At 37.2% G+C, this 13,950-nt stretch overlaps 1 protein-coding gene and 1 non-coding gene across 7 annotated transcripts in view; one reads left to right on the top strand and one right to left on the bottom strand.

Annotated features, from left to right (window-relative positions):
• Positions 1–13,950, top strand: part of MBOAT2 (membrane bound O-acyltransferase domain containing 2) — a 147,355-nt gene that overhangs the window by 11,718 nt on the left and 121,687 nt on the right. Inside the window, exon 1 of one of the 6 annotated variants that reach the window (XM_031654924.1) lies at positions 4,071–4,390. The exons of the other annotated variants lie outside the window; for them this stretch is intronic. The gene's annotated coding sequence lies outside the window, so the exon portion shown is untranslated. Of the gene's footprint in view, positions 1–4,070; positions 4,391–13,950 lie in introns of those variants that run through there. 6 annotated transcript variants of the gene reach the window in all.
• LOC116270454 lies at positions 13,056–13,156 on the bottom strand. Its single transcript, XR_004178488.1, has one exon. It is a non-coding gene; the product is annotated as a small nucleolar RNA U13 (small nucleolar RNA).

The raw sequence follows: 13,950 nt of genomic DNA, 5'->3' as shown, positions 1-13,950 counted from the left end.
GTACCAGGGAAGGAACATAAATGGAAAGGCAGATGCGTGGGTTTTCTGAGGTGTGGACAGCATGACCGTCCGAAAGCCCATGCCCAGTCTAAAGGGAAAGCCCCTACTCACTTTTGCTAATGGTGACCGTAAAGGAATGTTGGCTTGATGCGACCAAAGCTGATTTGTCAAGGGAAGATGGAAATTTCGATTTCTTGTGAAAATAGGATTTTTAAAATTTTGGGTAAAATTTTAAGTTTTCTCCTTTTTGAGCCCTGATAACACATCTAAGGCTAGATTTAGTTGATTGGCCACCAGGAGTTAGGTAACAGTTTCTGTTACAGTTTATGGTGTTCAGTCCATCTGAAGTACACTTGTGTTCTGCAACTTAAAAGGAACATTCACAAATGGGATTATAACCAGAGCAGGGCACTGAGGACTACAGAATGCTTGGAAACCATGTCAAACAGTAGTTGAAGATACAGTTCTTATATTTCACCATTCAGTAATTTCATCCTTAAATTGACTGAAAGAGTTTCAAATTTTATCTGACTAGTTCTTTTCATTTGGAGAAGATCACATCTTGGAAATAATCTTGAAAGTTAATACCCCGTTACAGTGGAAGGTTGGAATTTCACACTACTAGCATTTTATTCTTTTTGCAGATCCAGTATTACTATTATTAATTGGTTTACATTGTCAAGGTTATTTTATGGTATGTGACATTAAAATAAATGTCTAGCTGGAGGGGAATAAAGTAATACTTGGAAAGGTCTTGATAAGTCCCTGTCAGTTTTTTGTTTTTCTAGAATGTGTATTGATTTTTGGCCAAAATGTTTTATTTTGTGGTAACTCTGGAGTTACCAGCTTTGGAGTTTAGGTTTAATCTGCAGTGTGCTTCACTGTGAGTGTCAGCATGCCTTTTCTAATACTAGGACTGACACAGCTGTTCTTATTAGCTATATCCCAAGAATAGCAGTGACGGAGATTTTTGGTTTGCAAGTAGAGCCAAGAAGATGAAGGTAGAGGACAAGGCAGAGGTTTGTTGAACTAGTACTTAGTATCTTTGGAGATAGTTAAGGGGTTCTTAGTATAAGCTTATAATGTTGGGTGCTGTAATTATAGCCCTTGTATATTTCCTGTACAATGAGACTAGTTATGTCTTCACCTTTTGTTCTTGGAAAATACTTTTAAAGCCACATAGTAAAGGAAAATTTTGGTAAACTTGGCATCAAATATTGAGCCTCAGCTGTCTATTAGACTTGAATGGAAATTCTGATACACTAATCAAAATTAATTCTAAGTATTGTTGCAATTTTTATATGAATTGAGGGAATTCATTTCTAAGCACTCAAGTTTCTTTTTAAGGTATAAGAAATATAAATTAATGGAGAAATATTCCAAGAAGGTTTTTGGCATAGACTCAGAGTTTTACTTTATAGGATTATAAAGTGATCTGTTAAATAATTTTTGAATGAATATTGCATTGGGTAGGAAATGCTTCAGTAGATTAAAAAATTCTTAAAAATTAATATTAAAAGAGTATATTAAAGATAAAAGGATGTTGGTACTATGTCAGCAAAGACAGAAAAGATTGAAATAGTGCCAGAGGCTGGACTTGGATTGCTTTCCTTTTTGTATTTTATTGAAAGCAGGAACCACTAGAAAATAATATAAAAATATTAAACTACTTTCCCTATTTTGTCTCTATCTCCAGATTTGATGTGATATTGGAGTTTAGCCCTTGTGAAATGAAGGAGAAAGTATAAATTTTCTTGGAATCCTGTAGCAAAGGTGCAACTTCTAGTTAAGGAAACTGCAGTGTAAAGAAGGGACAGCTTAGCTCATTGAGTATTTATTGATTGCCAGGCTTTTTTCTAAGCCTCAAATTTCAGAGAGCAGAGGGTCGAGTTGGCAGGGTTGGATGATATAGCAAATGAAAAAACAAACGTGTTTCATATATTTAGATTATAGTGACTAAGATCATGGATTCAGGAGTCAACCTCTGTTCCAATTTTGGTTCTGCAACATAGCATCCCTTACAAGCTGTGTGAGTTTATCTGGGTGCATAGGAGTGTAGTGTGTAATGAGTACTCTACAAATGGTAGCCATGGCTGCCATTGTACCTTTTGTGCAATAAAATTGCACAAAAGTTTTTGTGCAAAAACTGCTTGTGTGAAATAAAATTTTATCAGGTGATGGTCATCTGGATTGTACTTGAACACTTCTGCTGGTGCAGAGCTTGCTCCCTTCATTAGGGCAGCCAGTTTCATTTCTGGATAGTTGTAGTTGCTAGAGAGTTTGTCGTTTATGTGCTTGCAAACTTTCTGGAATAACCCAGAAGTGGTCTGAATAAGCCCATTTCTTCGTGGTTACCTTTCAGAGAATTGGACGCTTCCTATTCTTTTTTCACATGACTGGCTTATGAACAACTGCGTATTTGTACATTAGGCCTCAGTAACCCTCAGTCTTCTGTGAAATCCATGGGCTCATGATTGAACATTTCTAGCTCTCCTGGGATGATACAGCCCCATATGTTGAAAGTTCACCTTCTAAGTTTTGTCCTCTCTAGAGTTTTGCAGTGTTGGTGTACTTATTTGAAGGTATGTTTTTGTTATTGTTTTTTTTGCCTCCATTATTTACTAAAATGTACTGAAAATAAAAATGACTAATTTATAATAAGCATGTTCTCATAAATTATCCTGTTGAGTCAATGATAGAACCCAGGAGGCATGCCCAGAATACCATTTCTTTAGACGCAGTAGACTTATTTGACGTTAGCTGGCTGATGGTGTGTCAGGAGTGAGAGTGAGAAAGGAGCATAACTGAAGGACGCAGGTGGCATGCTGGAAATGTGTTACCTAAGATTGCACTGAGATAGGGGCTCATCAAACACATTTTTGGTCAAATGTCTTAATGATAGTGTTAAAATCAACGTTGAGTTAAAGCTGAATATCATCCACTCAAATCTCAAAGATTTCTTTGTCTGCAACTCCTGAAAATGATCAACAATGTCATCTAATCATTTCTGCAAACATTTGTTTCCCTCCGTAGATTCAAAACAATAGGAACTATCTTATTAAAACATTTTAAGACTTAATTTCAGGTTTGATTAGTGAGAACAATACATGTTTTAGATACTCCAGTTTTCTTTAACACTTTCCTTTTTTCTTCATATACTTTATGTATTTTATTGTGTATGATTCATTATGGATATTATTATGTATGAGTTTAGGATTTTTTTCTCCTTGCCATATTGAGATGTCAGAGCTAATTGTTCTCCTTTTAATTCATTCTCACAGGATGTGTAGAATTCACAGATAGAGCTTTTTCATGAAAAAGGCTGTTTTTCGTTACTTGAATGGAACTAAATAACTCAAAATCAAATACAGCTCCTAAGGGTTATTTTGTTTAATGTTGGCACACTAAACAAGCTTGCAAATAACATATTGTGAAATAATCGAATCTCTTAATGACTTGTTTAAAAATTTGGCTCAAAGGATCTAATGTTCTAAAAGTTGTCATATAATGAAGCTTTCTCAATACTCACATTAACTTATTTGTTTCCCTAGTCTCAGTTATAGTATTTTATTTTTGTAATAAATATTTAAACTGATATAATAGTAATATATAAATCATATAAAGTCATTTATTCTTTACACTCCAAGGTAACTGTAGAGTGTTTATACGTATTTGAAAGTTGGTGTTCATATAGTAACAGTAAATATGAATGACATGCATTGTTTGTATTTTTGATGTTACTTTGCTGATCAGAAATGATGGTAGTTTAGGCTGTCAGATGGTCACTGACCTCCACCAATTTAAGGATGCTACAAGTGACCAGCAAGCAGACATTAAGCCAAAACCCAAACCAAAGCAAAATAGCAGGGATTTGGGCATAACCACGGATAAAGCCAAAGTTCAGTTCATCTGTACGTTAAAAAGGGAGATGAAATGAGGTACTTCATAATGTTTTTGCTGTTTGAGAGCTAATTCTTCTCTTATAACATGCAAATATATTTAACATTTTTGCATTTCTAATTTCATTTGTGTTTTCAGTAATGTGTTACATACCCTAGTAGGGAACTGAATTTAGTTTGTATATTTCTCATCTGATTTAGAAAGTAATACATCTTTATCATATGAAACTTATAAAATAAAAAAAGTATGAATAGAAAATTTAAAAATCACCCATTACCCTTTAGTCCAGAGACAACTTTTGTTAATATATTTATATTAGAGTATGTGTGTATGTTGAAACAAAATTGGGCTTATACTGAACATAAAATTTTTGTAACCCAGCCACCACGTTGTGAGGAATCCCAGGTTATATAAAGATGCCTTGTGTAGGTGTTTGAACCTACAGGCCCAGCTGAAGTCCAGATGACAGCCAGCGTCCACTGTCTGACATGTGAGTGAGCAAGCCTTTAGATAATTCCAGTCTCTTATGCCAAATAGAGAAACAATGAGGTATCGATGCTGAACCTTGCCCAAATTCCAGATTCTAGAGCAAAAGAAATGTGAGTGTTTTCAGCTGCCAAATTCAAGGGTACTTTTTAGGTCATCACCGTTTTCATTTGGCAATCATATATATTTAAAAAATTTTAATTGAATCTAACTTAAATATGGTGAAATGCATAGACGTTAATTGTGCAGTTTGACCAATTTTGACAAATGTGTACACTTGTGTAACTCATATCCTGTGTAACCCTAGTAAAGGTGAACATGGTAGGCCAGAGTGAGCAAGGTGTAAGTGTTCGATGATGAGTGGAAAAGACTGGGAGGACTTTGGTCATAATATAAATATGATAGAAAGCCATGAGATTTTTGAAAATACACTTTTAATTTTAGAATAGTTTTAAATTTGCAGAAAGTTGTGAAGATAGTACAGAGAGTTTCCACATACCCCATGTCCAGTTTTTCCTCTCGTTAACATGTTTCATTAGGATGGTCATTTGTCACAGCTGGTGAAACAATATTGATACATTATTGTTGACTAAACTCTATACGTTATTTGATAGATTTGTTTGGTTTTTACTTAAGGTTAAGGTCTGTATTAGTTAGCTTTCATAAGAAAAACCATAGACTGCGTGGATTAAACAACAGAAATTTATTTTCTCACAGATCCAGAGGCTGGAAGTCTGAGATCCAGGTGCCAGCATGGTTGGGTTCTGGTGAGGGCTCTCTTCCTGCCTTGCAGATGGCCACCCCTGGGGGGTGTGCTCACCTGGTCTTTTCTAGATGTGTTCTTGGTGAAAGAGAGAGCAAGCCCTCTGTGTCTCTTTTTATAACGGCACTAATCCAGTCAGGCCAGGGCCCTACCTATCCTCACAACCTCATCTAATCCAAATTAACTTCCAAAGGCCCCCATCTCCAAGTGCATCACACTGGGAGTGAGGACTTCAGCATATGAATTTTGGGGGGAAACAGACATTCAGTCTATAGAGTCCTTTTGTGTTCCTGGATCTTATGCAGGTTACTGTATTACCTTTTTCCTTTTTTTTTTTTTTTTTTTTTAAAGACAGAATCTCACCCTGTCGCCCCCAGCCTAGAGTACAGTCATGTGATCATGGCTCACCACAACCTTGACCTCTTGGGCTTAAGTGATCCTCCCACCTCAGCCTCCTGAGTAGCTGGGACTGCAGACTACGTGCGTCACGAGGCACGAATAACGTTGTATTTTTTGTAGAGAGGGGATTTCACTATGTCGCCCAGGCTGGTCTCGCAAGACCTGCCTCAGCCTCCCAAAGTGCTGGGATTACATATGTGAGCCACCATGCCTGGCCCATATTACATTTAGTCATTGTGTCTCCGTAGCTTCCTCCAGACTGTGGCAGTTTCTCAGACTTTACTTTTTTTTGGTGACCTTGTCAGCTTTGAGGATTACTGGTCATGGATTTTGTAGAATCTCTCCAGTGGGATTTATCGAATGTTTTTCTCTTGAGTCTGTGCTTATTGGTGTTTGAGAGGAAGACCACAAAGATGAAGTGTTGTTTTCATCACATCATTCCAGGCTATGTACTTTCAGTGTGACTGATCACTCTTGATGTTAATTTGATCACCTGGCTGAGGCAGTGTCTGTCAGATTTCTCCACTGTAAAGTTTCTCTTTTTACTCCCACTTTCCATATTGCACTCTTTGGAAGAAGCCATTCTGAGCAGCCTATGCATAGGGATAAACTGTGGATGCTTTGAATAGAGGAATTAGCTACTCTGGTTTACCTCTGAAGAAGCTCTCATTACTGTGTGGAGGGCAAGAGTTGAATCAGGGAGGGGAGTTGGCTTGTGATCACAGTAGTCTACGCTCGGTGATGGTGGTTATGGTGGGTGTGGTGAAGAGTGGCCTCATTTGGGATATACTTGAAGGTAGAACTGATATGACTTACTGGTGGATTGAATGTGGTTGTGAGAAAAAGAGAAGACTCAAGGATGACGCTTCCTAAGTTTTTGTCCTAAGCAGCTCAGACAGATAATTGTGGGGAGCTAGGGGAGAGGATGGGAAGGACTGGAAGAGAAGTGGCTTTTGGAGCATGGGAAGGGGTGGATGTGAAAGGTTTTCCTTTGGGCTGTATTAAGTTTCAGATGCTTGTTAGACTTTGAGGTATAAACATGTAGACCATTGAAGATGTGAATCTGGAGTTCAGGTATAGATCAGGTCTCAATATTCTATTTGGGGGTCACACATTTTGTCTTTAAAGAATTCCATGTATTTTCAGAATAAAAATTTAGTTTGATAGAATAAAGAGCTTGTGGTAATTCGACTCGAATTATGAAAAAAATTTAAATCAAACTTTTTTTTCCCCTGAAAGCATTGTGAAAAAAGGGTAAAATGTAGATGATTTTCAATCAGCATCAGTGTGACCTGTCTGTGTCTGACCTAAGTCTCAGCTAATATATCCAGTTGAGCAGTGGAAGATTAAGAATTTGATTTGCATGTCTTAAAGCCGTTGAGAAAAGGAACTAGACATTTTAGGTTTTTTTTTTTTTTTTCCCTAAGGAACTATATGCATATATTTTGAGCCTTACATTTTTTTTCTTAGAGGGAAACTAGTCAGGAGTGGGAGGCCTCTGAACAAGCTGCATTCTGTGTAGCCGCCAGCTTTTCTTTCTCTTTATCCAGGAGAACGCTGGCCTTCAGCGCCTCTTTCTGCTTCCCCTCGTTCAGACCAGTGGGGGCGACTGGCTTTCCTGTCTGACTCCTCCTGTTCTGGTAATGAAGATAGGGAGGCTGAAGGATTGATATTATTTGGCTCCCTGTTTAGAAGGTAGTTATGTAAACTTAAATAAAATTTGGCCAATACCACTTACAACTTTAAGTTGTTGTAGAAATTGATTCATTATTATTCAGAAAAGATAATTTTAAGTTAATAATACTGGAAGAATTTATGGGTTTTTTTCTCTTCCCTTCCCTCCCCCCTAGTTCTTTATTTAGTTTTAGAGGTTTTTGTACTAGTACATCCTCCCTTTTCTGGGGAGTTGATTTGAAAAATTAGATTTGCAAGAGAATGTATGCTTTTAGAGGATGATGAAAGCAACTTGCACTGCAACTTAAGGAAAACCCTTTTCAGCTCCCTGCATGCCCTATCTAGACCCCATCCCAGAGAGGAATGACTTCTGGAATATTGTGTTAATCATTTCCTTGCCTTCTTCGTAATGTTAACCACAAATGTTTATATGTATGTGGTAAAATAAACATGAAATTTACCATCCTAACCATCTTTAAATGCACAGCTCAATAGTGATAAGTATATTCACAGTGTTGAGCAGTAGATCCTCAGAAGTTTTTCATCTTGCAGAACTGAAGTTGCATATTCATTAAGCAACTCCCTGTTTTCCCCACGTCCCAGCTCCTGGCCTTTTGTTTTTATGAAGTTGACTGTTCTAGATACTTAGTGTAAGTGGAAACCTATAGTGTTTGTCTTTTTGTGACTGGTTTAATTTCACGTAGCATATGTTTTCAAGGTTCACTTATATTTTCACATAGGAGGTATGTTATGGGACCTCATAAAAGCCAGAATTTCCTTCCTTTTAAAAGCTTAATAACATTCCATTCATAGTTCTTAATTTCCATGTGATTGAAATTATAACATTTTATTCATGATTTGTGATATTTTTGTACTTAGTTTAGGAAAATCTTCTGTATGCTGAGATCATAAAGATATCTTCCTATATTATCTTTTTAAGAAATAATTTTTATTTTAAAACAATATTAAACTCACAGAAAAGTTCCAAGTACAGTTTAGAGAACGTTTTCCTGAACCATTTGAGAGTAAGTTGCTGACTCGTTGCCCCATCACTTCTGAATACATTTGTGAGATTTCCTACAAAAAAGGACATTCTTCTGTGTAATCTCAAAATGACTATCAAAATTAGGAAATTAATACATTTCTATAATCAAGTCTTCAGATTTTAAGTTTTACCAGTTATCACATAAAGTCCTTTTTAGCAACAGCATCCAGTTTAGAATCGCAGGTTGCATTTAGTTTGCGTGTCTCTTTAGTCCCCTTAAGTCTGGAACACTCCCTTTATTGAATTGAGAAGTATTCCTTCTTCTGTTTTCTGGAAGGGATTGTGTAAAACTGGTATTAATTCTTTTTTAAACATTTGATAGAATTCTCCAGTAAAACCATCTGGGCCTAGAGATGTTTTTTTCTAGGCGATTTTAAATTCCAAAGTATTTTGTTAACAGTTACAGGGCTATTTAAATTATCTATTTCATATCGGGTGAGTTATAGTAGTTTGAGTATGGAATTGGTGCATTTTACCTAAGAAATTTCCATTTTAGCTCATCTGTGTGCAGTTTTATTCTTCCTTACTTTATATAGATATATTTGTAATGAAAATACAATATGTATTTATGAAAATAAATATGTATTTTACATCTGTGTCATATACTTTTATATCTGTATCATATAATTTGGATCAAGCTCTAGATGCAGTCAGGACCTCAGTGGCAGGCTGTATTCTGCACAGATGGGAGTCTCAGTGACCTGTAAAGTCTGTGCCTTTACACACTTCAGAATTTGCTATGCGTGAGTCTTCTGACCGTGCAGATAGTTGTACTGTGGCTATTCTGTGCACACACCTCATTCTATATCAATTTTTTTCCTTCAAAACAGTGTGATACAGTGAAAATCAGATTTGCTATGGTCCCTGCCCCCAGGTTGCTTAGAGTCTCTGAGGGGTTATGGAGAAGTAATTAGGAAATTGGGAATCAGAGTGGTTTGTGTTCTGATGAGGAAGGGACAGGTCCTTATGAGAACACAGAGAAGAGGTACATGTTTTATTCTCCTCTGCGTCTCTAGCACCGGGTACAGTACTTGGCACATAGTAGGTTCTCACTAAATCTTTGTTGAATGAATGAATAAACTCAGAGGTGGGTTGATTGCATGGTCACTTTTGGGGAGATCTTACGTCTGAGCTAAGTTAGTGATATCCACTGGAAGTAGATGGATAGAGGGAATTCTCCCAGGTGGGTGCAATAGTACGCAGTGTCATAGAAGCAAAGAAAGCTTAGCGATCTAAACAGTTGTCTAGAGGTGACTATTTGCAAGTGAGGAGTGGTTTCCAAAAGTGATTACAGATGGAGGACTAAGAAGAAGTTACTCTGACCAAAGTGTATATTGGACAAGGTTAGCGAAGAACTAAAATTGATTTTTATGGATTAGCATTTTTGGTTCTGGCTGTTGTTTACCATTGTTAAGTTTAGTTTCTAATATACCTTAAGAATAATGCTTCCCAAATGAATGAGAAATATTTTTTTGTGAAATGTGGTACAGCTTTCTCCAGGTCTTACCTACTCATCTTACTCAGACTGTCTTTGCTCGAAAACAGACCTTTCCTATGCTGTAAGTATGTCTGTGATAAATCATGAGTTGACTGCTCATACTGGTGGGTCATACATGAGCATTTTCATGTGCCAGGTACTGTATCGAGACCCTGCTGTGGGTTACCTCACTTAATCCGGACAGCAGCCTATCCGAGAGGAAACCAAACCTGGGTTCACTCCCACTTTACAGAAGTAACTAAGGTTTGGGGAAGTTAAGTGGTGTGTACCCAGCGTCACTTTGATAAGCCCACTACTCATGTTTGGATCTAAGTCTGTCTGTCTTCATTAACCATTGAGTTTTGTGTGCTCTTTCCAAGGTTTCGTATGTCTTTTTATTAAATAAAAAAGACCTGGGATTTAGTTTTGGGTACAGATCTTTAGAAAGTTCATCAGTTAAATAGGGAAATAGTTTGTAATGAAGTAACATATTAGGACACCCCTAAAGCAAATTACAGAAACCCACTTCAGCTAGCCAACATGGCTGGATGCAGATAGTCCAGCAATAAACACTGTGTTCTTCGTCTCTGTCTTCCCTCTTTTTTTCTTTCCTATTTCCCCCTCCCTCCTTATCCCACTGCCCCACTCCCTCTCTCATCCTGCTTTTCTTTGAGTGTTGGCCCTTTCCCTCCTGTCATAGAAGCAGCTCATTTGAAACCAGTTCCACTTGTGATCCTGGGAAGGGAGATCATCGTCTTCTCTGAGGCTCTGGCAGAAATGCCCTAGGGAAGACTCTTGTTCCTAGGGCCTGGGGCTGTGACAGGACTTTGTGAAACTACATGGAATGGGGCTGTTGGAGGTGACAGAATATCCTTATTTCATCTTAATAAGACATATTCGATGGCTGAAAGCTATAATTATTATGTAAAGATAATGCACAGTATATTTTAATAGATTTATCAAGATATAATTCATGTACCATACAACTCGCCCATTTAAAGTGTGCAATTCAGTGGTTTTAATGTACTCAGCTGTGCAACTATCACTGCTGTCTAACCTGGAACATTTTCATCCCTAAAAGAAACCTTATACCATTAGCAGTCACTCCCCATTTCCCCAAACCCCTCAGCCCTAAGCAACCACTCGTCTACTTTCGGTCTCTATAGGTTTGCCAGTTTCATGTAAGTGCAATCATACAATATGTGGTCTTTTGTGTCTGGCTTCCTTCATTATCATAATGTTTTCAAGGTTTATCTTTGCATATCAGTGTGCATTTCGTATTGCCAAATAATATTTCATTATGTGGATATACCACATTTTATCCATCTGTTGATGGACATTTAGGGTGTTTTCACATTTTGGTTATTATGAATAATGCTGCTGTGAACATTTTTGTAGAAGTCTTTGTGCAGATTTAAGTTTTCAGTTCTCTCATATATATACCTAGGAGTGGAACTGCTGGATCATACGCTAACCGTGTCTCACATTTTGAGGAACTGTTTTCCAAAGTGGCTGTACCATTTTATATTCCCATCAGTGGTGTATGAGAGTTCCAGTTTCTCCACATTTTTGTCAACGCTTACGATCTTTTTGATTGTAGGCCTCTTGGTGCATGTGAAGTGGTATAATTTATAATATTTTATGAAAAGGTTGTTTTGTTTTTTAAACACTTGCCTGTTTACTTGTTTTTTTTGTTTGTTTGTTTTTTTGCCTTGTGTTGGAGCTCTCCCAGTTGTCTCCCTGAACCTTTTCCACTCAGGTGGCCAGGTAGGCAGACCATGTCACTCAAAGGATCAGAAGTGCGTGTTTGCTTGTTTTTCTTTTTCTTTATAAACTTCATAATCTACAAGTACAGATAGGGATTATTCTTATTTTCATATTAAGAAACTATGGCGTAAAGAGGTTGTAAATGCCAGAGGTTATTTGGTCAGGGCTGAAACAAGGGTTTGTCGTTAGGGTTGATTGAGTGGTGTTGAGTTGCTTGCCTCAGATCTGCTGTTGTCTGCCTGCTGTGATGTGGTAGGTGCATTCCTGTGGCACACATTCCCACTGTGTTCACTGTGTTATATGTAGTTCCCACAACCTAGTTGCATCTCTACTGCTTTTTTCCCTAGAAATGTGAGGGCAAGAGTAATGTTTTAGGAATAATCTTTATTAAATTGTTCACAAACTTGACTACTTTAATTTTCATTAGTATAAATTACTTGCAGCACACCAGAACTGAACCATTTTTCTATGATTCACAATTGGTGCCTTTGACTACTTAGTTATGATGACCTTTATCGGCTGTGTAGGGCTATTTAACATTCACCTTGGGGTTGGTATAAAATGTGATATTCTGGCAGTCCATAGTCTGGGATGCACAGATGGTTTTCCATCTGTGGCTTTCTCCCTGGCCCTAGAGACTCTATTGTTAGGCGTACTAGTAATGCAGACATGGAGTCTGCATTTCAGGACTCCATGTTGAGTCTTGTGTTGTCAGCACAACATGAAAGAATCTATGTTGATCACACCTTATGCAAGAATCTATGTTGATCTCTTGCCATCGATTTGCCACATGCCACTGTATAGTTTGGAAGTCAAAAACTTGTGATTTAGAATTGCTGTTCAGCTCATGCTTAATATTATAATGGCATCAAGCAGTAGCAAGAAGAGATTACACATATTGGCCGCACCCCCTAAATTTGGAATAATACAGTGATCTGCATAAGATAAAAGGAAACATGAGCTTGCAAGTATCTTAACACATACTTGTTAAGCTGATGATGTGCTGGGACTGCGTGCTGGAGGACACAATAAACAAAACAGATAAAAATCCCTGTCCTTATAAAATGCACATCCCAGTGATTAATTTAATGATTTCCTAAAAGATCAATTCATCATATGTGACATTCAGGCAAAATAATCTATTGTGATTTCTTTTTGGTAGCAGTTTCTGGAAACTTTAAAATTCTAAAAAAGAAAAATAAGAAATTAAAAATGCCTAAATTGATTCATTTAGATAGTGTATTATGTAAGTGATTATTGGTTAAATATCCCAAAGACAAGATACCACAGATCCCAATCTATCCATTAAAAGTTAGTACCTTTTGTATTGACCCGATCCTTCTTGAAGAGTGTACTATTTTAGTGGGAAGCAGTATAATTTCAAAATCACATCATCATATCCATAAGTTGATAAGTTGATATTGTATCTAATGGAAATCTGATGATAATGAGGCAGGCCAGTAGAGGAGTTTTTTTTGTTTTATAGAAGCATAATTTGAAGACGTGTAAAATTAGCACTCTGGAAATTGATCTTTATTTTTAAATATTAGGTAGTGTGCTGATGTTGTAAAAAAGGTTTGAGGAAAGCACATCTCACACATGAGTGTGGAAACCCAATCATCACACTTAGGAATTTAAAAAGGGTCAAAATAGATGTCCGCTCCCCCGCCCCCTTTTTTTTTTAAGATGGGTGCTTTTTAAATTTTTATTTTACTTTAAGTTCTGGGATGCAAGTGTAGAATATGCAGGTTTGTTACATAGGTATATGTGTGCCATGGTACTTTGCTGCACCTGTCAACCCGTCATTTAGGTTTTAGGCCCCAATGCATTAGCTATTTGTCCTAATGCTCTCTCTCCCCTCATTCCCCACCCCCTGACTGGCCCCAGTGTGTGTTGTTCCCCTCCCTGTGTCTATGTGTTCTCATTGCTCAACTCAGGTGGATGGATGCCTTTTACCCCGTAGTACCTAGGCACTTGGAGAGGAATGCTTTCAAGTTAAATTAGGAAAGGATCACAACTCTTATTTGGGCTAATGTTTCTGATGGTCATAGCAGGAATGAATGAGTGAATAGATAAATTTTATTAGCATAAATAAATGAATGAGTGAATAAATTTTATCTAATTTTTTTAGATAAATTAGTAAATTTACTTATTATTATAAATAAGTAATTGTTTACAAGATAATTTTAGATGACGAAAAATACTGTAAAGTCAGTAACGTGGGGTCCATGACAAGTGATTGGGGATGCTGCTTTAGATTGTAAGGTCTGTGAAGCTTTGGAAGATGTTATGTGAGTTGTGAATGGTGAAACATCTGTGTGCACTCCAGGTGTGGTGGTGGGGAAGTGTCAACTTTGGGTTGGAAGTGAGTTGAGTGTGTTGGAGATGGTCAATATGTTGGAATATAGCCAGTGAGAGAAACTGTGTGAGATGAGGCTG

Source organism: Papio anubis, chromosome 14 (assembly GCF_008728515.1).
Source record: "Papio anubis isolate 15944 chromosome 14, Panubis1.0, whole genome shotgun sequence".
NCBI lineage: Eukaryota > Metazoa > Chordata > Mammalia > Primates > Cercopithecidae > Papio > Papio anubis.
This window is presented reverse-complemented; position numbering and strand designations above follow the sequence as displayed.